The sequence below is a fragment of the Emys orbicularis genome, chromosome 3, assembly GCF_028017835.1.
Source record: "Emys orbicularis isolate rEmyOrb1 chromosome 3, rEmyOrb1.hap1, whole genome shotgun sequence".
Classification (NCBI taxonomy): domain Eukaryota; kingdom Metazoa; phylum Chordata; order Testudines; family Emydidae; genus Emys; species Emys orbicularis.
In genome coordinates this window covers 178710012-178736137 of record NC_088685.1, presented here as the reverse complement: position 1 = coordinate 178736137, position 26126 = coordinate 178710012, and the positions used below count along the sequence as shown (strand labels likewise).

The following is a 26126-nucleotide window of genomic DNA, read 5'->3' as shown; positions in this document are numbered from 1 at the left end:
CCTGGGACACGGGGGGCGGAGGGGAGAGGAGGGCAGAGTACAAGACTTACTGGAATATCCACTACTTTAAAATGGATGCAAATACAGACTACCCAAATGCCTGTTCAGCTCTGATGACCAGGGTAAAGAGGGTGTGGCCATAGCCTAGCCCTCACACTGTTCAGTGCCAGTGCAGAAACAGAGCACTGGCTCCACTTTCCAACTCCCTGGGCCAATCTAGCAAAACAACAAAACATTTTTGCCTACATTGCTTGGAACTAGAAGTTCCTGGAAAGGAGAGAGGATATTATGGCTTATGGATGAAGCAGAGTTCTCAAAGCAATGCCCATGCTATACCCTCAATGCACTAACTGCTGAAATAGTCACAAGAAAGACACTCACACAGCAACAAGCAGTAATACCCAAAAGTCATTCCCAATCCTCAGAAACCCTATGCATGGAAAAGTTCTCAATATACAATTCAACAGCCATAGCTAAATCAATCATTATAAATTGTGGGACCAGAAATATAAAATACAGTCTTTCATAGCATTCTGTTTTAAGGCTTAAAAGAATTATATGCAAATACATTAAATATAATTCACTTTTGAATATTCATGGAGACTAGAATACCAAAGCGTTTCATAAGCAGACAGAATACAATTAATCCAAAATAACTAAAATAACATATTAGAATTCTTTTTCCTTAAAAAATACTTGGTGATTGTAGTAAGACTTAATTGCTGTTAAAACATTCAGACAACAAGTAAAACAATACTGGGACATTTACAAGTCATGTAAATATGCTATACATAATATGCCCTAACTACTAATAGATTTCAAAGATTTTTTTTTCTTTAAATTCCTTCAAAAAAACTGTCAGAAAATTAAAATCAACCACCACAGAACATAAAATGACTGCCAAGGTATTACTTAACTGTAGGTATCTTTAAAAAAAAAAAAAAAAAAAATTTAAAGAACAATGAGACATGCAAACCCAGTTCTGGAAAATGTATAAATCCATAGGCAGAGATTAAAAGAATCAAGGCGTATAAATGGTTACTCTAAATACTTTTATTAAGAGAACCTCCATCTTATTCCACAAAAGGGTAGGCCAACCAACTGCTGACTTCATGGATATCTAATTTTATAAATTCCTGCAAATTAACTATGTATTAATATCCCAAATATTCCAAATGACCAGGTACAGAGGGGCATAAACACAGGATTAGCAGCTCTCAACATCCATCCCTATCACAGGTCACCAGATCCTGCTCAGAGTGACAGCAACCATGTGCCAGTTTTATTCTTGCAAAATGACATGAGTGACAGAGCTTGTCTTATATGAGTAATCAAATGCTGCATGGGAGGAGTGAGCTGACTATCAGTTTTTGGGTGTTTTTCATTTTTAGGCTGAATGGTAGATGGAGATTTGGTTGGCCTGCAAGTATTTAAACACCCGATAAGCATGAAGTATCAAGTCATTCAACATGCGGTTGCATCTAAACAAGACAAGGATGAGGCAGAGGGTTACTACAACCTCCAGAGTTATCTCGTTCACTGAGGAAAACTAATGGTAAAGTGTTCTCCAAACTAATCAGTATTGACTGAGGACATCTATTGAAAACAAGAATTCACTTCAGGATAAAGCTATCCATAACATCTTAAGACATTGTCCTAAAAGGGAAGCTGATACCTTTCCTTTGCTGTGTTGCCCACCCTTTATCTTATGGCATTAATAAACCAAGGTTTACATTTAACAAGATATATAAAATTTCAGACATTATTTATGAATTGCTCAGTGCCAACATATGCTTTGTTCTGTACAAAAAAGATGCCATGGAATTACCTGAATTTTAGAAAATTCTAACTTGAGCATTTGTTTTCTCAACATTGATGTTACACTAAGCGCTAATTTTTTCCACTTAAACTCCCCCGCTACATTTTTTTTCCCCTGAAGGAAGAAGGAAATATTTGGATACTGCACTTTGAGACATCACTTACTGAAACCCAGCATATCAAACAACTATTTAAAGCACTCTATACCTTTAGAGCAATTTAAACAGTATTAGCAACTTTATATGAAATATAGCCACAGCTATAGTCCATGCGTAGACCTTTCAATCAAAGCTAGAGCCCTCAGAATACTAAACGCTTTAAAGAGCTTTATATCAATTTTTAAAAAATTCAACTGTGTAATTTTATTTTTAAGCCATGTTTGAAGAAATTTGGTTTTGTACTTTAAATTGCAATGAGATGGACAAGAAGAGCCAACACTGAAGTATCCAGCTTCAGTCATTTGAATTGTCTAAGCATAAAATTTGACGGGAAATGAACACTGCTGTATGTTTTATCTTGTAGGATTAGTTTCTGCTTAACTTCAGTGAACTCCTTAACAGTGTATGCTAAAATGAAAGTCTGGGACTAGCATAGGCTTAGCAGCATTCTAAGTTAGGTCCACACTTGTTCTAGCTAAAGATGACCTCCACCTACCCATATATAAAAACAAACCAAAAAGTGGGTTTCTGGGGCATGTGGAACCTAGAGGTCAAAGATCTGTTTGGAACTTTGTTATCCCCAAGAAAGATGTCCTGATTACATCTCCTTCTAGGAAAAGCCTGTGCTCTAGTAGAATGAGTGGAAGAGAAGACAAGACAAAGTATGCTCGTCATTTAATAACAGATAGAAATACACTGTTTAATCCATGTAGATATTCTCTATGCCAGAATAGCTTGTCCCTTAACTATTTTGAGGGAGATGAGTGTCTAGCCAGATAATATAAGGCCTTAGCCACATCCAGAACATGCTATTTCTCAAGTGGAGTGGGGTTCTGGAAAGAAACTAGGGGAAATAATTGATTGATTTAGGTAAAATTAAAAAACAATTTTGGGAATAAATTTAGGAGACCATAACACCACTTTATCTGTGGATTATAGAGTGGGAACAGTCAGCCACAAGTGCTTGGGAGTCACATCCTTCTTGTTGATGTAATGGACACAAGAAAAACTGTCTTGAAAGTAAGGTGGTGAAGAGAGCACTTGCAATGGGGGCTCCAGAAGACCTTTTAAGACAGTGAGATCTTAGGAAGAAGTCAGCTGGCTCCCTGTTGGACAAGTGTGGATAAATTCTTTTAAAGAGCTTCAGAACAGTAGGGTAAGAAAACACAGATTATGACTCAAATGGAGGGTTGCATGCTGAAATTGTTGCAAGGTGAACCCTGATTGAACTAGAGAGTCGTGAGAGTTTTTACTGTAGTGTGTAGTCAAGAATCTTGGGAATGGAAGCCTTCAGAAGATCAATATTGTTCTAAGCAGTCCGTATTGAGAATCTCTTCCATTTCTCTTTGTGGAAGTCTGCTCTGCAGTAATCTCTCTCAAACCTACACTGAACATTCTCTATCTGTGGCGCTTCACCAACCAACTTCTAGGTTGAGAGGGGTAATGACTTCAAGTCTGAGTAGAAAATTTTATTCTGATTCAATGATATGTCCGGGAAATCTGGTAGTGTGAATCGGGGGTTGAGCTGATATGTGAATTAGATCTGTCGTCAGAACTGGCTGGGCCAATAAGGAGTTCGGTATAGTCTGTGCTGTATTTTTCATATTATTTTGGGTAGAGAAGCAAACAGAAAGTCCTGTTTCCAGGATGTGAGAAAAGCATCCTCTACAGATCTTCAACTTGTGTGTTCTGGACCAGAATTTTGGGCACTGTGTTCTCTTTGTTGGCAAATAAGTCTATGATGAGAGTACCCCCCTAGTGACACATTCGAATAAGGACAGATGTTCTGAGGGACCACTTGTGATTGGTTACGGATTGCCTGTTGTGATCAGCTAGGGTGTTTCCGAAACCTAGTAGGTGAAGGGCTATCAGAGCTATCCCATGTGTCAGGCACTAATTCCAAAACTTGATGGCCTCGCAACACAGGAGCAATGAGTGAGCCCTGCCTAGTTTCTTTACCTAATGCATTGCAGACACATGGTCTGTGAGAATGTGTGTGATAGGCTTTCTGATTGCCCAAGTTCCAACATTTAAATGAAGTCATGAATCGCCTCTTGATGCTAAACTCCTTGTATCTGAAAGTATTTTAAGAGTGCACCACATTTTATTCCTTAAACATCTGTGATCACTGTCTTTGTAGATGAAAGAGTGGGAAAAAAGTACCCCTTTGTGCACTGAGTGTCTATCCATCAATTTATTGATGCCAGAATATGAAATAGGATCATTAAGCATGTCTGAGTCTCATTCCATACACTGATCTTAGCCAGCCTTGCAATGGTCTTAGAAGTCTCACTAGCATGGAAGTGCAAGTTGGCATGTGACCCATGAGTTTTAGACAACTCAAGACTGAGTGACCAGTTTGCTTTGATACAAGAGATAAATGTCAAAATAGAGTGAAGTGTCTTTAGAAAGGTTATACCAACCCCAGGTTAAGAACAGAGCACTTGCCTACTCCTTACCTATTACCCTCTGAGAAAGAAGGCTGGTTTCTCCCAGAGGAAACCACCACCTTCACTAGGCATCAAGCCTCCTGTATAGTCATCTGGACAGCAGGTTTGGTATGAAAGTTGAGAGTCACAAACAAACCAGACAGTCATCCCTGAACCTGACCTTCAGATGTCATCTTCCCTGTTTTATCAGCTTAGACAGGAATAACCTCAACCACTGATAGATGGGTACTTATCTCTAAAGGGTATTCTGTCTAATTCCACTCCTTTATCATTTCCCACATTCCTTCCCTGTCCCTTTTCAACCTTTCTCACAAGAACCAACTGAAAGAAGAGAGAGTCTCCCTGATCTGTCTTAGAGCCATAGATGAGATGTCTATGGAATTCAGAGGAAGAAATTTCTACTCCTAATATTTCCTTATTCTGGAAAAAGAGAAAAGGGGGAAGCCTTCATGCTATATCGATCTGAGAAGGACAATCAAATATATACACCTTCTCAGATTCAAGGTGGTAACGGTAGCCCCTAGCTACGTTTGTTTGTTGAGCCCTAGTTTGTTGAGAAAGAGAAATACCTTGTCCCATGTCAGCAATTCATACTTCAAATAATGTTTTGTAATTTGCTATACATAATTGAAGCAAGGTAGAATGGGCTTTCTTACCAAAGAAAGTGAACCTTTCAGGATCTTTATCCTTAGGAGTCACTCCCGCTGGGCCAACTGACTAGCTTCCTCTTGGGCTACTGGTCTTCCTGATAATGGGTGAGTAAAGGATTACTCAAGGCTCCTTTATGGCCCTGTGCATCTTTTCTCTACTCTCTTTGCTATAGAGGCAAGAGTAGCAGGAGTCTGCCATGAACTTTACAGATGGCTTTAGGTTGCCCTTATAAGGGCATGGCTATTCTACCTGGATCAGTGAAGTACAAGATACCTAAAATCTTATAGGCTTTAGCTTCAGTTAATGTTGTCTCAAGTTCTGGTGTATCAGCTAATTGAGATAGTAAATCCTGAAAGTCATCAGGTGCTCGAACCGAGACCGAGTCTCCTTGACAGGTGACAAAGTTGAGGGGTGTTTGGGAACGGCTATATGGTATTGGTCCAGTTGGTCTGGACCGGTTTCCTTCTCTTGTTTTTTGTCTCTGTCCAGGATGGTAGCAGATATGGCTGCTGTAAGTCTTGAGGTCAATGCTGCAGAAGTACAAGAATATCTGCATTTATGCAATAAGATAGGGAGAGAGCTAATACTGGGTGTTCTACAGCAGTTCTCACACTACAGGGCAGAGCTGCCAAGGAAGGCGCAAGAATGTGTCAGTGTTTGTTTAATCTTTGTGGGTTGTAGTTGTGTTCACCACTGAAAAGTACAAGAGATAGAGAAAGTGTCATACAGTGAAGTTGGCATGGGAAAACCTTGTTTTTCTGGGATTAATCAAGAAAAGAGCTAATATCAAGGCTATAACCAGGAAGTCTAGAATGCCATGCTACGTGAAGGAAAAGTATTAGGATAATGTCCTACTTTATGTTTTGGGGGGGGGGGGGGGGGAGGTTTAGACTAATGACATTACTGCCCTTTCCTCTAAATTCATAGGCAAGCGATCAGTTGTCTTAATTTTAGTAGGATTTGGTCAGAGATAATATTGAAGGGGCCAAATCTCATTTATACTGCTCTGGCTGTATGCAAGGGTCTTAAAGTGTGTGTGTGTGTGATCAGACTTGTTATAGAAAAATAAAGTTGCAGATTACAACATTTTAAAGAACTGAGAGAAGTAACTAGCATCAGTGAGCATGGTTAAGCTAATATTCATAGAAGTGCAACTGATAGCATTTAAGGCAGGCAGCACACAGAGAAATGATACAAGTTTCACCACACTACCACCACTTAAGGTCTGATTAAAGGTAGGTTGTAATAATTATGAGAATTTAGGCTTCCTATTAAGGGTATATCAAATTAAACCAAAACTTACTTATACGTTATAGCAAAGAAGCCTGAAGCATTAAATAAGACAAGAAATTAAGAGGGAAGGGATAAAAGGTCTCAAGAACATTAAAGCTTTGATTATTTGCCAAATTCCTAGCGAATACTACGAAAAGTACACTCCACATGAAAAATGGCTTTGTACCCAAAGTGAAAGCTTAAAATATAAAAAATTACATCTAAAAAACTGCATGTCTGTGTAGTGGCAGAGTGGCCTCCCACCTCCCGCCCCTTGAACCCTGGTGAGCAGAGTCAGACTGGGCTTGGTCCTCCCACTGGAAGTTAAGGAACGGGACAGGAAGTATAAAGGAGGAGCCCCGCAGCTCAGCTGTGCTGGAACCGCCCAGAGGAGACAGATGCCTTCTGCCCACTCCAGGGGCTGGAGCCTGAGAAGGATTCTTACCTCGCTAAAGACTGGCTGGAGCTGTTGGAGCCACCAGCAAAACCGAGGCATTGAGGAGTGGCTGGGACTGCCGCTGCCAATATACCCCAGGGAAGTGGAGGACCCCATGAATCCAGGTTCACTCCAAGGGGAGAGTAGCAAGTGGCTCAGGGACAGCTGACTCCTGTCTGGCTGCAGTGCTCCCTGAAACCCAGTCAGTGTGTTGCAGCCAGAATCTCTGCTGACCAAGTGGCAGAACACTCTGCCACTGTTAGGGCCCGGGGCTGGGACCCCGTGGAGCAGGGTGGGCTTGGGTCCTCCTACCCCTTGCCACCCCACCCTTAGGCCAAAAGGCCTGCGTGAGTCTGCCATCTACCTGAAGCAAGACATGAGGCAATAGGCTGCCTACTGCTCTGCCTGCCTCAGAGATCAGAGAAAGCCCCTCCTGAGCCCATGGACTGTTTGGTGCTCTGCCTGGCTTGAACCCATAGACTATTTGGTCCCCCACCCTGCTTGAGAGACTGGGTCATGAGACTAATTGCTGCTCTGCCCCTGCCTAAGGTGGTAGTCATACCAGTGCCAAGTACAGCAGTAATATAACCTGTCTACTCATTCTCAGTATTCCCTTATTTATACATCCCTTTTGGCCACAGCATCACAGTAAGAGCTCATGTTCAGCTGTCTACCTACCACCAGGACCCCAAAGTATTTTTTGGTGTCACTGATTTCAAGAATAGTCCCTCATTTTGTATGCATAGCCTGCATTGCATTCCTTGGTGACCTTGCACTTCATTGAATTGAAAAGTGTATTTGCTTGTGCCCTGCTTACCAAGTGATTCAGATTGATCTATATCAATGACAAGTTTTATTCATTTTTTACTACTCCCCAATCTTCATGTCATCTGCAAACTTGGTGAGTAATCCCATTTTCTTCCATGTAATTGATAAAAATGTTGACTAGTGTAGAGCTAAGAACTGATCCCTGTGGGAACCCACTAGAAACACCCAAGCTCATAGACTGCTCATTTGCTCAGTCCCTCCCTAAGGGCCAGAATTCACAGAATGCTTGTTTGCTCAGCCCCTGCATAAGGGCCAGAGCTCACAGACTGCCCCGTTGTTCTACCCTGCCTGGGGCCCAACACCAACCGACTGCTCATTGTCCTGCCCTGCTTGAGGGTCAGAAACTTTTGGAATGTTTGGGGCTCTGTCCTGCCTAAGAGCCAGAGCCTTGGACTGTTTAGTCATTTGCTAATTCCCTGTCTGTGGGCAACGCCCACTGACATAGTGAGGCGGCGTGACCCCCCACTGAGGCAGAGGACCCAACACTAACCCACTATTATCCGGCATCATGCAACTGACTTCTTGGAGAAATTTGAAGAGGTTTGTCCATAACACAGCTAATATTGAAGGTTTAAGAAAACTTGTACTGATAACATGGCATAAATATATAGAAAAAGTGGAGAAATTAAAAAGTTAAACTTGCAAACAAACAGGCATTGTTGAATATTGTAAAGGACTTTGAAATTCAGTTTGCCTCTGTTTTTAGTAGGAAGTTGAACCTTCAAAGTTTGGTTCTTTGAAGACTCAGCAGGAAGAGTGTAAACTGGACTATCCAAAATTTTCCTGAACTTAGATTCTAAAATGATTTTTCCCCTTTCTCACATAGAAGATGTAACTGACTTGAATCAGATGCCCTGAATACTGTGTCCAAAAAATTTCTGAAACTTCAGGGATTCCTGTATTTCATGAGATCTAGATAGGATATCTGTTCCCCACAGCCACACATTCCTTCTTGTTATGGGACAAAGCGAATATGGTTATCTTTCACAAATAGCTTATATAAAACAGGTTTGTAGACTTAATGAGCCTTGCCATTCAGTGTTAAAGATTGACCTGTATGACTTTATGGCATCCCAAACTGTAGTTTACAAGAGGGGGTGGGTGGGTGTGTGTGAGAGAGAGAGACTGATCAGTTCCACAAATGGAATTTAACAATTTTAAACAAATTAAGACAAACTCCCCCTGCTCCTCCTCAAGAGGTATCTTTCATTTTAGAGGCTACTATATTCTCCAGGGATTGAGGAACTGAAAGTTAGGTGACTTCTGCAGGTCACCTATCACTCTGCCATGAGAGAATCCTATTTCTTCTGACATTCTGAGAAGACAGACAATTCACACACTTCAGAAGAGGAAAATAAGTTGTTGTTTTTTAAACTTTGTTTCTTACAGACTTTCAGCCTCAAAAGGACAATACTTGGATGTAGAAAATGATTAATAGGACCATACTGATCACTTGCTCCATCAGGAAGTAATGAGGGTATAAGGGAGAAGAGAAATCTAAGACTCAAGCATTGAAACACTACTTCCACCTATTACTGGTTCTGGAGAGAGGCCTGAGGAAGTAGGTGCCGTCACACTAATAGAAAACCAAAGTAAGCCTAGTAATTTCATTGAGCATGGACTTCCTCCAGTTCGAACTAGATATCCTGTATGAGTAAGCCAACACTGACAGTGAAGCAAAGGACCTCTCACTCTTCTGCTCTGGTGGAACTGGCACCCCTAGCAGGAGTTTCATACTCACAGCAGAGGGTTCAGTAAGGACAGACTGATCATCCTGGTGTCTGCAGTGGGATAAGAGAATGTAATACTCACAAGCCAGCCTCCATGCCCAACCTGCCACCTTCATCTTTGATCCCCACTATGACACTGCATCCCATATTCTTCAGTGATATACGATTATGGCATAATGATGCATTTTGTATAAAACAGGTCATGTGAGGTGTCATTGGAAAAGTTAGGATAATCCATATTCAGCAAATCATATTCGCAGATCCTGCATGTATCATTTTTGTATCTAAAGTTAGGAATATTGACTATGTATCTGTATTTCAAATGTAGTTATACCTGGGTGAGACCCACTAGGCAAGATGCTTTCAGTCTAGACAGCTTATAGGGAAGGGCCTATTCAGGGTAATGAGCCATTAGGGAAATCAATAGGCCTAAGGAGAAGCTTATCCATCACTGGGTGAGCCTTCCTAAGAATGCTCCAGGCAGCCTGTAAGTAATGGCTGCTATGACTCAGCAAGGTATGCAAGGGCCTATGACCAGACCACATGACTCTGGCCTCCTTCATGGGATATCAGTGTTTTTCCACAAACTGAGTTTGGGACAAAGGGTTCCCGCCCTATTCTAAAGCTATATAAGGCAGGGAGTGACATCATCTGTTCTTCAATCCCCACACAAGAGGACTCCTGAAAACAACTGATGAACAAAGACTGAACTGGGGGACGTGCTAGCCTGTGTATGAAAAAGCCTGCAGATTCTACACTGTAAAGCAAGTGCAGCTTGTATCTTGAGAATCTGCCAGCCTGCTTGTATCGTCAGCCAGTGAGAGAATTTGATAATTCATATCCTATCTTTCTAGGATGTTAGGCTTAGTTTGCATTCTTGTTTATTTACTAGGTGATCTGCTTTGATCTATTTGGGCATAAGCTTGTGTGGGGGAAAAACCCACTTCTTCAGACGCATCTGAAGCAGTAGGTTTTTTACCCACAAAAGCTTATGCCCAAATAAATCTGTTAGTCTTTAAGGTGCTACCGGCCTCCTTGTTGTTTTTGTGGATACAGACTAACACAGTGACCCCCTCATATTTGACACTGCTTTGATCTGTTTGCTATCACCTAGAATCACTTAAACTTATTTTATGTTTTAATCTAAACCAGTAAGATTGGAGTGAAGTGCTTGGGAATTTTAGCTCAGGGGGCTGTTGCATTTCCTCTCCACATTGAGGGGGGGTAAACTCTGAGCTTATGCTGTACAGTTCCCTGTACAGCGCAAGATGGTATAACTTTGGGTTTGTACTCCAGTGGGGAAAGGGGGCCTAAGGTGGGAAGTTGGTGGTTATTTTGGCTGTAGCCTTTTTATTGTTGGTTCATGTAGTAGCTGGTCAGAGAGCCTGCATGTAACTGCAGCTGGGTGTGTCCCTACCTGTGTGAATACTGGAGGAAATGTAGAACCGGAAGTGGGTCTGCAGCTGGTCAGCACAGGGTGAGAGAGAGCCTAGGCTGGTGGGTAAGAGGGCTCAGTGGTACCCTAATTTCAGGGGGAACCCATCACATTGGGCCTCATTCAAGGTATCTATAGACCAACAAAGTTTTACCACCACTTGCAAGGCTGAATCTCTGAAGTTAGGAAAGGGTAGAAAAGCAAGCAAAGCTATATCACATGTATTGGCCCAAAGCAGGAGTCAAAGGAGAAATACATGCAAGGATGAATAAGCTAAGTTTTACTTGCTGGAAACAGTTATGGCACACAGAGGAACTACCACTAGGAAAAAAACGGACACTGCTTTTATTTAGCATGTTCTACGTTCAATGGAAGATAGAGTTTCAGCAAACCAGCCTTCATTTGATTGAAGCAGCATTTTCTAATACTTAGAACACATGAAGGAGTCAAGGATCCTGGGTTCTTACTCTGGCATTATCCTGGTTAAGTTACCATGTGTCTAAGTTTTATGCACCTGCAAAATGGCTAATTATCCCTCACAAATTTTACCAGGTGTAATTATTGCTTGTACAGTATTGAGGTCCTTGGATAAAAAACCACTACAAGTGCATGGTATTTTTAAATATCAGGAATCTTTGCAGCACTATATCCCAAGTACTGTAACACAGCACACCTAAGTGTTTTATTTTGAATTAAGTCTGACTTAGAATTGTTTCATTAAAAAAAAAGCCAGAAACTATGCCTATAGACAACTATAACAAAAGGCTTTTACATTTTTTTATACAGATTTATTAAAAATAAAGAACTATTTAATTTCAGGCTAAGTTTCATAAAAAGTCCATATTAGTTTTGAATACAAGCAATTACATATCATGACGGTTACAACACCTCAACTTCCACTGTGCACCACCTTTAATCCCAATGACTGTAGTAACTACAGAGGTCTTCAACCATGGCTGGAGATTCCACTTACAAGTTTGAAGTCTTTGAAATCAGCAGGAATCCAGATTACACATCAGTAATTTAGATTTCCAAGCAATACATTGGATATTACAATCTTTCAGTCCCTCCCACTCAAGGATGATATACATCAACCAGATACCACCAACATACTTTAGTAAAACAAGCAAGGGGGAGCTCATTCCCCAATGTTGCATTAGAAAGCTGTAACGTTTGAATGTAGTGAATTTATCATCACATACACCAGATGGTTCCACGTCTGCCAAGAAAAAGAACACTCAAGGAGACTCCTGAACCGACAGAAATGGCACCAGCATAAACAGTCTTTTAAGGACTCAGTGGTTCAACACAGATTCTGCCAGTGCGGATCTACCACAATACATCTGTTTACTGAGGAAGATACCAAATGTCATCACTTCTGTTCCAGAGTGGGCAAGGACAAAGCATTTCTTTCTGTGGGGTTGGAGCAGGGATTTCCTTTGTATTCCCACCCATACATCTACTGCCCAGCGGTGGGGTACCAAAAGCAGCATGAGTGCTGGTAGCGCCAGGGTTTCATCAGATCACTGGTGCTGCTTCTTTCTTCAGGGCCTCATCAGAATCAGAGTTATGGTGCCTGTTTTCTTATTTTTGCTTGGAGTCTGAGCTCTGATAGAGGCAGAATGTACATCAGGAAAGCACAGTCAAAACAACATGTAAGACGTACACTAAAGGAGCCTGAGGACTGTGCCAGAGCATGCACGGTCAAATGCAAATGGCACTGGAAAATAGACCTAGTTGGTGTCAACTGAGTCATTGACTTCACAGGAACAGTATCGGAGTCTTTTCTTAAGGAAGTTGCCAGAGCAGTGCTGAAGCTGAGGATGGGAGCCAATGTTCTACCTGTTTCATAAAGGAGAGCTTCAGTGCAGATGCAGGTCACTGAGAACCCAAATCAGCCTAACTAAAGAAAGGGAGCTAAAAGTCTAAGTGCAGATCTAACAGAGGTTCCCAATGCTTTTCATTGTAGAGGTATGTGGTATACAGTAGCCGCTTCTTGGCTCTCTATGAGCTAAGATCAAGTGTAAGGTGCATGCTTATGGGTGGTACTCTTCATGGCTTACTTTTTCATTTCCTTGATTTTGAGTTTCTCAGGTATGTTGTGTGTGTAGCAAACCTATTCCCCAAACACTGTGTCCTGTATGTCATTATAGTTATTTAAAAATAATGCAGCCTGTATATCGTGGAGGAAAGAAAATGTATTTAGAGCCCAGTACTGCTATTGAGCTAATATACAAGGTTGCAATACTTGAAATAAGATAGGAAGAGAAAAAATTCAGGATCAAGAAAAGAATTGTAGGTTGAATGATAAGATTCAGCTATTTCTGTATCTGCGGTGATAACCCTTGGGTTATTTTACCTCCATTGTTGGTTTAGAAATTTGAAGATGCCACCACTCAATAGCCCCGTCAAGCAGGTTGACCCCTTTTTCCTTCTCCATGAAGGAGCACTGAGAAACTTTAGGGTGAGTACTCAACCCTTCAATCCACTCACCAAAGGAGCGAGACTTTTCTTCTGCTCTCTGCACATGATGCACCGAGACTAAACTGCCTTTTCATTCACCCCTAGAGATCTTATAGAATCTGCATCTTCTGTTTCCTTGGTAACAGCATGAAGCAAGCATAATATTCCATGACACCTACCCACACAGCTTCACAATTAAAGTATGGCAGCACCCATTTCCTAAGGCTTTTCTTTTCAAGTGGCAATGACAGGAATTAAGCCAAATAAGGGATGGGGAAAGTCGATGCATGCCTCCCACTTCCGAAAAGAATATTCAAAAGGATAAAGGTAACTGCAAAGAAATGGGATGGGGGGGGGGGGAGGAGGATAAAGCAAACAAAAGGAAGAAGAGAACCTATCTGTACAACTAATGATCTACATTTCACTCTTGTTACTCCCTTCCCACACTAGGGCAGGGAGTATTTTTGCCTATACTCGTTAATTCATCTTAATGGAGAATTTTAAATCCATGAGACAGCAAGACAAGAGACAGTTATTCTTCAGCTACAAGTCAACCTTCCCATTGGCTATAACTAATTATATTCACTCAAAAACCTGGTTTTATATCCTTCCTCTTTGGTGGCACAAGAAATTGTTGCAGCTCACAAGCAGTTTTTCCAAAGCCGATAAAGATCAATAGCCAATTAAACAAATTTCATAGAACAGGATCATCTAGAATAGTGGCTGTCCCATCCATGAGAAAAATTACCCTAGTTTAAAAAAAAAAAAACACACACAACACTTTTCTTTTTCTATTAAGATCATTCACTAGCCAGGATCATTCAACTGGCAGCCCATAGAATACTGTGGTCAAAGGCCTCATCTGCCAATGAAAACAAAAAGCAGCGTAGAAAGGAATGAACAGAGAACAGGTTCTACTAATAAGCTGAAGGAAGTAGGCACTTCTTGCAGAATGGTCTTCAACACCTATTAAGGAAGGTATTTTGTTGAGGATATAGGCCAATCCAATTTATAACCTAATCCATTGGGGATTATTTTGGCCTCTTTCTTAATAAGGAGGGGCTGTTCCACATTACCACATTCTTTTGCAGCAAAATTTAATAACATCCTGTTTTGGTCTGAGGAAGGAGGGAGGGTACATGAACACTGATTTAAGTGAACAGAAGGATTAACTTTTTATATTAATTTTTCAACTGGTCCAAGAGTAGTCCATTTCAGGGAGAAAATGGAGGAGATTCCTTAGACTCCAGATTCACTGACTCTTCTTACAAAGTTGATGGCTGAAAGCATGGGTAACTGAAATGACAGCAAGAAACCTTCAGAAACCTGGCAACACGATAGCGAAGGTTCAGACAACTATGTCTGCCTTTTGGAAAAGATCTTTCTGCCAACAGATCACCTTGTACTTAAGCTCAGACTGAGGATCATCTATATACCCCATCTATACAGAAGTAGGAGTGCTGAATGGCTTTATAACAAACTAGGCACTAATAGAAAAAGGGGCCTCTATGTTCTAATTATAGAAGACTCAATTTTTAAAGTAGGTCTATGACATCCTGATTAGCAGCCACCTTTCTGGAAGCCTAATCCTACTACAAATCTTCAAATGAAAATCTATTGCAAACTGGATGAACTAGGTCACCTTGGTATATCGTAAGCTTTTCTAAGTCAGGAGCCTTCATACATTGGAATTGGAAGTCAATAGTGCCAGTCAGCAGGGTGCTTTAGGAAGCCTGAGACCTTCTTGTTTCAGCTGTTCCTGACTACCTGAGATTGGTTTGGGAATGAAAGAAAGGAAAATGTACCCATAGAACTTTTGAAAGTTCGAATATTTCTGTGATGTATTTGCAGGGAAAGGGGTCAGTGTACATTTAATTGATCTTTTAAAGCTAAAAGACTATTCAAAAAATGAGAACTTTTGATAAAAGAAAAATCAGAAAAATATAAATACTTATTTTTAAATATGATGGCACCTGTAAGAAGTCCACTATACCTTTCTTTAGTTTCTTTCAAACCCATTAAACTGCACTACGCAACAGTCAACGCTCCATGGTAATTGTTTTATCTACACCAGTAGTATTATGGTTGAAAAGACTAACTCAGAGCTTTTGTTTTGAGGCACTTTACTTTCTATAATAAAGCTAGAATTTTGCATGCAATTTTTTTTTTTTGGAAGCAAGGCAAGTTCCATTTCACTGGTTGAGTTAGAATCTAGATATTAAACTTTAATATAGATTTCTACAACTTTAAAAAGGAGATGCTAACCTGATAATCACATATTTTTACTCACATAAGAGACTGAAACACAAGATAATTCTAGAATTAAGAATGTTCCTGAAGTCCCAGGGATGCAGTCTACCACAAGGTAAACCAAAAAGATAAAGCTTCCATTCACACTAAAACGGTGAAAGTTTAAATTCAATAGAAACTGCATAGTACCACTCACAGCATGACAAAATTCTTAATTTCTAAAAGTTTAAGAGACAAAACCCAAGTATAAAATAAAGACCTGGATTGTTACTCCAATTTTAAATATAGTATGGGGGGGGGGGGGGGAGTTTCAACTGCTCTTTAGACAGGTTTTTTTTAAATCTATACTTTGACACAGGATAGAAGATATCAGATTTTTCAGTAGAACATCCTATCGGAGAGCAAATTCAGATCTCATTGTGTATTTGGTTTGTAAAAAAACTGTTTAGTTTGAATACAGCACTTCATCTGTAGACCTCAGAGCACTTTACAAAGGAAGTGTATCCCCATTTTCTGTACAGGGAAGCAAAAGTTCAATGATTTGCCCAAGGTCACACAAGTCAAAAATCAAGTACAGAACCCAGATCCCCAATTCCCAGTCCAGTGCCCTAATCACTAGAGCACACTGCACTCTTAACAGTTTCAATATATTGTTAATTTTCAAATGTTTTTCCATTACCTTTTACCCTGACAAGAAAATTAATATATTTTGTATGTAGTGCTAATGAATACAGTCACCAGTACTGTTCAGTCCATGACAGAAGGCTACAAAATATACATACTCCACTTTAGACCTGCCTACATTAAGCAAAATACCACAAATAATCAGGTTGGAAGTTCCAAGGACAGACACTTATAATTCTATGGAGGAAAGACTTCAGGTGTTTGATTAGCAGATTGGGGAAAGGAGGTGGAGGAAACTATTCAGTTACAATATCTGAAACACGGAAACAGATTCAGAATAGTTTTGAGCAGTGTTATCAGTACATCAAATGAGCGCTCAAGTAACACAAGAGGTGGTAATAAAATGAAATAACAGTTATAAAGATTAACAATAATACAGAATGGTAGTGTTTTTTCATCTTTTGTTAAGTCACCATGGTAAAGCACTGGAAAACTACTTTCAATTGTTTTTATTTTTATTTTTTTTAATAAAGAGAAACATAATAGTTCTTCAATTAATTCAAGATCAAAGCCAATGATTTGAACACAAGGATAAAACTTATTAAAATAGGATTTTAAAAATGCAGTACCTAATTATTTTTTAGGTAAAGCAAACACCCAAGTTCTATTGGAAGGACCATAATGAGAATATGAAATAATATCGACTGGCTTCATTCTTCTGTCATAGGTCAAAATAATGAAGTAGAACCATCAGTTTTAATCATTTGACAATTGAGCTGTTTAAAGGAGTGGACACCCAAGAGCACCAGTTTCTGATAAAGCAGCTCATTTTTTCCTTTAGTAAAACAAGTTTATAGACAAAGCCATGAGTTTTGTACATACAATAGCTAGCTCCGGCATAACAGAAGAATATCTGATGAACAGAATTCAACTAGTATATAAAAAGTGTAGCTTTGGTCAGAAAAGGGACTATGTAAAAAAGCATTCTTTACTCACTGCATTGCTTCCTTAGTATCTGGTACATTTAATTACTATTTTAACAAAACCAAGTTTTTAAACTAGTATTAGCAATGCAGAGCCAATGCAGGCATGGAAGAGTTAGAGGGACTAGTTTCTGCCACACCCATAAAAAAAGGGTAATCAACTTTTGATGTAGAATATAAAAAGTGTACAAGCTTTGAATAATTGTTTTGGGGGTTTTTTTGAAGAAAAAAATGCTTATACATTATCCCAAAGAGATAGCCCTGAAGACTGCACCAAACAAATGAGTTTCTGATCTGCAAAAATGCCAATCCAAGTAAGATTTTAAAAGTAAATATCCCATATTGTTGGAAGCTAGTTATATGAAGAAAAATTTGGGCCTCAATACTGCAAATATTTACACATCAGTAATTCCACATTGATGGAAATTTGGAAAGCTTATGAGTAATTACTTCTTTCACAATTGTTTAAATGGGAGTTTGGTACCAAAAGTATTCACAACCTGTCAAGCAGAAAAATTTTGGTGATGGAAAGAGCTCCAGTTCACATACAGGAAATATATTTTCTAAAAACCAGAAAAACTGGCAACTCCAGATGATACCACAGAATTAAGCCAATGGATAAAGAAATAATTTCACAAGAGCTTCCACAATTGAAATGACTTGTTAGCTAATAGCTACTGATTTGATTTTTTTAAATATTAACATATATTACAGGAAAGTCAGCAAACACTAAGTGCTCAGGAAATTTAGGAAATATTAATTCCTCTCGACATTGCAGAAAACCCCATGAGGCTGTGGAAATGTCAATCCATGTTGGAAATGCACTAACATAAGTGACAGCTATAGAAGTTGTGCTGTAATGAAAAATAAGAATGAACCAAAGGATAGCTACATGAGGCACAGAAATCTTTTGCTGGTAGGGTGGGAGAGCACCAAGAGAAGTCCACAGAAGAGAATGAATGCCCTCTAATTGGAAATCAAAAGTGTGGGATACGTAGGATGTGGAATTTTATTGCTACACAGCATTCAAAAGAACTCCATGCAAAATCTTCAAAATACATCCAAAAATATTCTATCCCAAAAAACACTGTCACTACTACATTAGCGTTTCAGAAAGTTGTACAGAATTGTAACTTCTCAAAGTAATGCACTAACATTAGAAAACCCTTTTCAAACTATAATTAATAACTGATTTTTACTTGGGAATACTGCATTAAAACGTGAGTTTGCAATAGAAATCTTGAAATAGAAACAGTTACAGTAATGTTCATGAGTGTTAGAATGGAAGCATTCTCCCCTTCTCAATTAAGGACACTTTGTAATACTGGTCTGATACATTGTCCCAGAAGACAATGAAAAGTCTAATATTTTAGAGTTTCTATAGGGCCCAGAACAAAATAGATTTGCATATTAGGCAGAACTAGATTCTCAGTAGTTCTTCTCCTGATTTAATTAGAAGAAAAACACCAGTTCAAAAAAAATATTGCAAAATATCTCCATAAATCTAAGACTCATCAGTTTCCTAAATACTCCCTTCCTACAAGATTGCTTACCAACCTCATTTTAAACATGTAAAAGATATTGCACTCAAACACTGGCACCTCTAAGAAAATGTTGGCTTTATTTGATTTTCATAGAAACTAGAAGAAATTCTCTTTCAAGAAATATCAGATAAAACAAAGGAGGAACCAACACTGGGGAGAACAAGCTATAAAATGGAAGCCAAGAGTGAAAGGTTTGGCCAATGTACAGAGAAGGAAAGACGGTTACAGCAAAAAAGACTTAAAATAATGGCATCAAGCACCTTAAGTTGGTATGGGAGGAGAATGTTAAATGGGTAACAGAAGGAAGAATAATCACATGAAAACATCTTAGTTCTTGTCTTCAAATAAAGCAAGTCTTAAAATCTAATAAAACTAAAACTAAGATAGAAAATTAATCCATTCCTCTAAGTTGTCTATACTAAATTTGCTACATCAACAAGAGGCTCCAACAGAACAGGGCACAACCCTAACCCTTACTGATGCAATTATCTCCAAACTATCTTGTACTCCTGGGGAATTCTGCACCACTGCATCCGCACAGAATTCATGACCCCCCTCCCCCCAAAAAAATTTCTCCACAGAAAATACATTCTGCTGGAGAGGCGCTGAAGTTACACCTTCTGCCCACCAGGGACTGCTGTGGCACCAGAACAGAGGCAGCTGGCTCACAAACAGTAGCAGTCAGCAGCCCATAGGGAGGAAAGGATGCATTCCTCACAGTGCCCTGCCCGTGGGGCCAAGCAAGGAGGCATGGGATATAAGAAGGGGGGGGACAGACATATCAGGGCAAACAGGATTACTGGGGGGGAGGGGTGTTACACATTGGGATTCAAAAGGGCTAATGTGGGGAGAGAGACTGGGGCAGGGACTGAATGCGAGAGGGAGTGCAGAGCCACATGGGGATGGGGGTTGGCTGAGTGGGGGTGCAAGGACACATGGGGGCAAAGGGAGTGCAGGGACACATGGGGGCAGGGGGAGATGCATCTAACTGAATGGGAGAAGTTAGGTGTCAGCAAGGGTCTACATGGGGTGGCTCCCCAACTCCCTAACAATCCATCCCCCCCTCAAAAAAAAAAAAAAACCCCACCTTGTTCCATATTTCTCCCACACACATGCAACAACCCTCCAGGTTCACTCCCAGGCTCTCTCAGCAATTACTTCCTTCTCCCTCAGCTCCTCCCTTACCCTGACATAAGCCTTTGCACTGCTTATGATGGGTGCAAAAAATACATTTCTGTATTGTAGTTTAAATGAGTTACTCAAAGTTATGTATTAATATGCCTAGTAAGGAATCTATTTGTCAAAAAAATTTCCTGATTTTTTGTTGTCGTCTATATTGTTACAGACATATTTGATAGGAATTTTTAAATAAATTACCAAAGTAATTGAAACTGGCATGATTATATTGTGTTATTTTGACAAATAAAATATGCAGAATTTTAAAATCTTGAACACAGAATTATTAATTTTTTGGCACAGAATTCCCCCAGGAGTAATCATGGAAATGATTTTTAATGCAGAAACAGTGGATGGCATCACAATATGTAGCAACCTGCTACAAGACAAGGAACAGACACTGCTGACAATTGACAAAGAGGTATCAGACTCCAAACAGTATGTTTTCCCTTCCTGGGTGAACTGTATATACATCAGACAAGATATTAGAGTATCTTTTTACATATTTTATGTTAAAAATTCAATAAAAAACAAACACTACAGTGGAAGTTACCAAACAGATGATAAAACTATCATGAAATACAAGTGATATAGAAGGCAATAAAAAGAGAAGAAACAAAAAGGGAAAAACAGGGAGGGGAGAGGGCACAAGAAAGGGAAGTTACTTACCCTTTGTAACTGGAGTTCTTTGAGATGTGTGATCCTTATCTGTATTCCACTGCAGGTAAGCACGCACTCCACATGCTTAAGACCAGAGATTACTAGCAAGTAGTGTTCACTGGTTCACACCTGTGTAGTTGTTCCCATCATAGTCCATATCAAAAGTAAAAGGGGTGCTGCAGACCCACAAGTCTCCAGTTCCTCCTCTTATGGTGATTCAGAGAAAAATCTGAAGCAGAGGGGAAAGAGGATGAGTAGTGGAATAGATAGTGACCACATATCTTGATGAACTCCAGTTACAAAAAGGTAAGTAACTGCCCTTTCCTTCAAGGGCTGGTGCCTCTGTATGTTCCACTAGAAATACAGAGATAAGGAGAGTGAAAAGGTGCAGGTGGTATAGCAGCTTGCAGAACTGTTGTCCCAAAGGATGCAAAGGTGAAGGAAAGTTGGACCAACGTATAATGTCTTGTGAATATGTGGATGGAACTCCACACTGCTGATGGCAAATGTCAAGCAGAGATACTTCTTGGAGTGATTTTGCTGAGGCTGCCTGTGCTCTCACAGAGTGAACCCATACCCCAATGTGGGGGAAGATGATGTGCCAGTTCATAACAAAGGACGACGCAGCCAGAGATCCATTTGGAGATCCTCTGGGAGGAAAGTTTGTCCTCGAACTCATGTATGCCAGAAACAGCCCTAGATGACTGATTACTGGTGGGTAAATTCTAATTAAACCCTATAAGGATCTGGAGGTGACTGGGTGAGTAAAGTCAGCTATCTGATGGAAGGTGGCATGCACTGATTGCAGCCAGGTGAACAAGTATTGAGCTAAGAGAAAGGCCTGACTTCTTGAGGGTAAAGGGGTAATCCAGGGTATCAGATTACTCGGGAGAGGTGGAAGTGCTGGACCCAGATAGAGAAGGGCTTCCATATTTCAAGGTAACGTTTTTGATTTTTTTTGTTTTTTGAGTCCTTCCTATTACTAGTAAGGACAGCTTACATGTCCTGGGAACTGGAACATTCTAGATCAGATGCTCATCCAAATACCAAGCCATGAGGTGAAGAGCTTCTGAGTTGGGATGTCTGATCTTGCCAGTCTCTTGAGTCAAGAGTCTGGGAAGGAAGAAATGCTGATGGGCAGTCGGGCTGACATGCAGAATTGGAAACCAGAACTGCCAGGGCCACGTGGGCACGATGAAAACGACTTGTGCGCTGTCATTTTGAATGTTCCATAATACTCAAGGAAACAGTAAATTAAGGAGGAAAGACACAGTTTAGGCAGTCTGCCCAAGGAAGTAGGTGAGCATCGCTGCTAGAGAATTGGCCAAGAGCTCCCCTGGAACAGTATATGATGCACTTTCTATTTTTCTGACAGGCAAACAGGTCTCAGGTAGAGATTCCCAACTGAGAAAAGATGCTGTTCAACACTGAACTGTGCAATTCCCACTTGTGGTCCTTGACAAAATGCCTGCTAAAGCTGTCTGCCAGTGAATTCTGGGTTGCTGGGAGGTATGCTGCTGATAGGGTGATGTGATTCTTGATACACCAGTTCCATAGATTGATCACTTCTACACTGAAGGTAATGGATCTCACTCCTCCCTGTTTATGTACAATACAGCTGTGATATTGTCTGACATTATGAGAATGTGGTGAGATTGGATTAATGATAAGAATGCCCTTCATGCTTCTTAGACGGCTCCAAGTTCCAGGAGGTTTACGTTGACCCGTTTCACAGGGCATCCAAGTGCCCTCTGCCATATGATCATCCATGTGAGCCACCCATCCTAACAAAGAGGCATCTCGGATTATCCTTCTGTCAGATGCGGCTGATAGGAAAGGAATGCCCACGCACACTTGTGCCAGATCCTTCCACTAGGTCAGAAGATCCTTATCTGATGGGGATTGTCATTCCAGAGTTTATGATAGGTTTACTCAGTATATATACCAGTGGTCACCAACCCGTCAATCACGATCGACTGGTCGATCCTGGAGCCTCTACCAGTTGATCGTGATTTCCGGGCCACTAAAAGTTGCCTCTGACCGAATGGCCCCGAGTCCCTCCGAGCTCACCCGAGTGCCCCTCCAGGCAAATCAGTCAAGGAGCCAAGCTCAATCCGGTGCAGTGGGGCTCAGTGGGAGCAGCGGGGATGGTGCGGGGGCAGCACGCGGAGCAGCCTCCCACCCCGAGGCCGCACCCCGAGGAGAGACATGCCAGCAGCCAGCTGCTTCCAGGAGCGGCAATGGGCCACGGCAGGGAAGCAGCCTGCCTGAGCCCCGCTGCACCGCTGACCAGGAGCCGCCTGTGGTAAGCACCTCCAGCCAGAGCCTGCACCTCACACCCCCTCCCATACCCCAACACTCTGTCTGGAGCTCCCTCCTGCACCAAACTGTCTCCCAGAGCCCAAACCTTCACCCTCCTCTGCACCAGCCTGAAGCCTCCTCCTGCACCCAAACTCCCTTCCAGAGCTTGCACCCTTCACTCCTGCACCCCAACCTTCTGAACCAGGCTCAACCAATGCACACCCCACAGTTGAAACTGTTACACTGATTTGTGACAATCCCTGAAGGATTTTGGATCTATAAACAACAAATGACACTAATAAAAAGTAAAATTCATGAAATGTTCAGTGGATTCTATGAGATTAGGTGCAGTGTGACCATATGACCCCTGCACGTAAACTCCCTCCCAGAGCCTGCACCCCCTCCTTCACCCCAACCTCCTGAGGGGTGGGGAAGAGCGAGTGACAGAGGGAGGGGGGAATGGAGTGAATGTGGCAGGGCCTCAAGGAAGGGGCAGGGTAGATCCTGCGTTCAAAAAGCGATCTTGTGAAAAAGAGGTTGGAGACCACGAACATATACTGTTCAAAGCCAAGCCTGCAGGCAGCAGAGGTGGAATCTAGCAAATATTCTATACATGACATTATGTGACCCAAGAGGGAAAGGCATATCCAGATTGATGTCCAATGGCTGTGCATAACTTGATCTATCAGTCTGTCCGTATGGAATCTGTCCATAGGGAGATAAACCTTAGCCCTATTAAGTCTATAATGTGGGTCACAGTCAGAATAGACTTCTCTATGGTCACGGAGACTCCCAGAAATGCTAGGAGAAGGAGCAGCAATGAGATCAATGCTATGACTTTTGCACATGTCGTCTCTGTAAGAAGCCAGTCATCTAGATACATGAAGAAGGTGGAACTGTCCCATCTGAAGTATGGAGCTACTTCAGAAAACGTTAGTGAAGACTCTGGGTGAAGCTGCAAGGTCGAATGGAAGTACCCTGTATTGATAGTGATTTCCTGTGGAAAAAATGAATATCTATGTAAAAGTAGGTGTCTTTCATATTGAAAGCTGTGAACCATGTGTCTTTCTAGGGATGGTATAATCTATACCAACAAAACCATGCAGCATTTTATCTTGCGAATAAGGATATTGAGTTGTTTCAGGATGAGGCCTGGTCTGAACCCTCCTGTCTAGAAAATATTTGGAGCAAAACCCTTTTCCTTTATGCTGAAAGGGTACCCACTCTATTGCTTCCCAGTGTAGGAAGGATTCCACCTCATGAAGGAGGATGTCCTTGTGAGAGAGGACTCTAAAGAGGGAAGGGGAGAGAAACTCAATTGTGTATCCAGAGTGGATAACATCCATCTGTTACTGCCCTCCAATTGTGGGGACATCATGTCAGGTGCCCATCAAAGTGGATCTACGAATCAGGTGGAGATGGCATCAAAACTAGATTGGATGCTTGAGAGCTGCAAGCCCTTTAAAGCATCTTTTGGTCGGAGGGGGAGGTTGGGTAGCTGCAGTGTATCTGAATTTTTGTACCCTCTGCCTTTTGTGATGTGGCTTGTAAGAGCATTGGTAGTAGAACTGCTGTAAGGACTTCAGCCTGTAAGGTTGTTTATAGTACTTCCTCTTCAGGGCTGGTGTGTATATATAGCCAGTGAGCGGAAGATTTCCCTGGAGTCCATTAGCAAATGCAAAGGCTAGTTTGACGAAATCTGCCTTTTCACCAGAAGACAAGAGGGCAAGTCCTGCAGTGTGTCCTATATCTCCCTGGGAAGCCCTGAAGAGCGTAGCCAAGATTCCTAGGACATCACTATAGCTCTCGACATGGACTCTAAAGCAGCATCAATAGAGTAAACAGCAGCTTGTAGCAAGGTTCTTGCCACCAATCTGACTTCAAGGAAGATAGGGCCTGATTTGAAGCCCTTATCAGTGGACAACTTCTCTTTAAAGTCCATGAACTTGGAGTAGTTTTTAAAAATAATCATTTTGGAAGGAGGGCCTCATAGTAGGAGATTCTAAATTGAAGGCTGGTGGAAGCAAATTACTCCTAGGGGAATTATGCACCACTGTGCACAATTCATATCTGGCGCAGAATTTTTTCACACCTGCAGAAAATATATTCCATCAAAGTGCTGCAGTTCTGCCTTTCACCCACCAGAGGCTGCTGTGGCACCAGAACACCCAGCTGCCAGCACCCAGTTAGATGTCATCACAGCACCCAGCCATGGAACCAGGTTAGGACAGAGTGGGGCACCCAGGGCTGCTGGGGAAATCACATACTAGGGTACCGAAGGGCAGGGGAGGGGGGGGGGGGTGAGATGGACTGGGGCATGGGCTCAGGAGCTATTTGGGTGACAGCTATTTGAGCCAGGGGCTGAATGGGACCACCTGGGGTTGGGGGTTGCAGGGATACCCAGGGATGGGGGCAGATGTGCCTGACTGAACGGGAGAGGTTTGGGGTCAGCAACGGTCTGCATGGGGGAGGCTCCCCAACAATCCCTCCACCCACCAAAAAAACCAAACAAACAAAAAAAAACACTCGTTCCATATTTCTCCCACCCACACCCAACAACCCTCCAGGTTCACTCCCAGGCTCCTTCCCTCTCCCTCAGCTCCTCCGTTACCCATGACTCCCCCCAAGCCTTTGCACTGCTTCTGAAGGGTGAAGGAAAATACATTTTTGTATTGTAGTATAAATGAATTACTCAAAATTATGTATTAATATGCCTAGTAAGGAATCTATTTGTTAAAAATAGATTACCTGTATCTTTTTTTTTCGGGGTGGGGGGTCTCTGTATTGTTACAGTCATACTTGCTGATGGGTATTTTGAAATAAATTACCAAAGTAACTGAAATTGGCATGTTTATATTGTGTTATTGTGTAAATAAAATATGCAGAATTTTAAAATATTGTGTGCAGAATTTTTAATTTTTTGGTGCAGAATTCCCCCAGGAGTAGTAAATACCTTTCTCCCCAAGAGGTATAAAAGCCTGGCCTGTTACTGTCTGGATGTTTCTATGGCTGCCTGGATGAATAGGAACCTTGGGGCATGGTGAGAGAACAAGATGTCTGCTCCCTTAGCCAGGACCAAGTACCACTTTTCCATCCTCTAAGGGATACAGGCAGAAGTGGCTATACATACCACACAGTTCTTGCCAGTTCCCATATAGCCTCATTGACTGGGAGTACTATTTGGCTAGACCCGTATAGGTTGTAAGATGTCCAAGAGCCTGTGTTGCAAGTCCCGTGACTATTCTAAGGGATTTGGAGTTCTTCTGCTATACCCCAAATTAGTTATTCGAACTGTTTATGGTAATCTGAAGGAGAAAGCCAAGCTGGAACAATCACCTGATGACATG

General features: G+C 41.3%; 1 protein-coding gene across 2 annotated transcripts in view; it reads right to left on the bottom strand.

The window, feature by feature from the left end:
- Positions 1-26126, bottom strand: part of PPM1B (protein phosphatase, Mg2+/Mn2+ dependent 1B) — a 105625-nt gene that overhangs the window by 64345 nt on the left and 15154 nt on the right. The gene's annotated exons all lie outside the window — the stretch shown is intronic.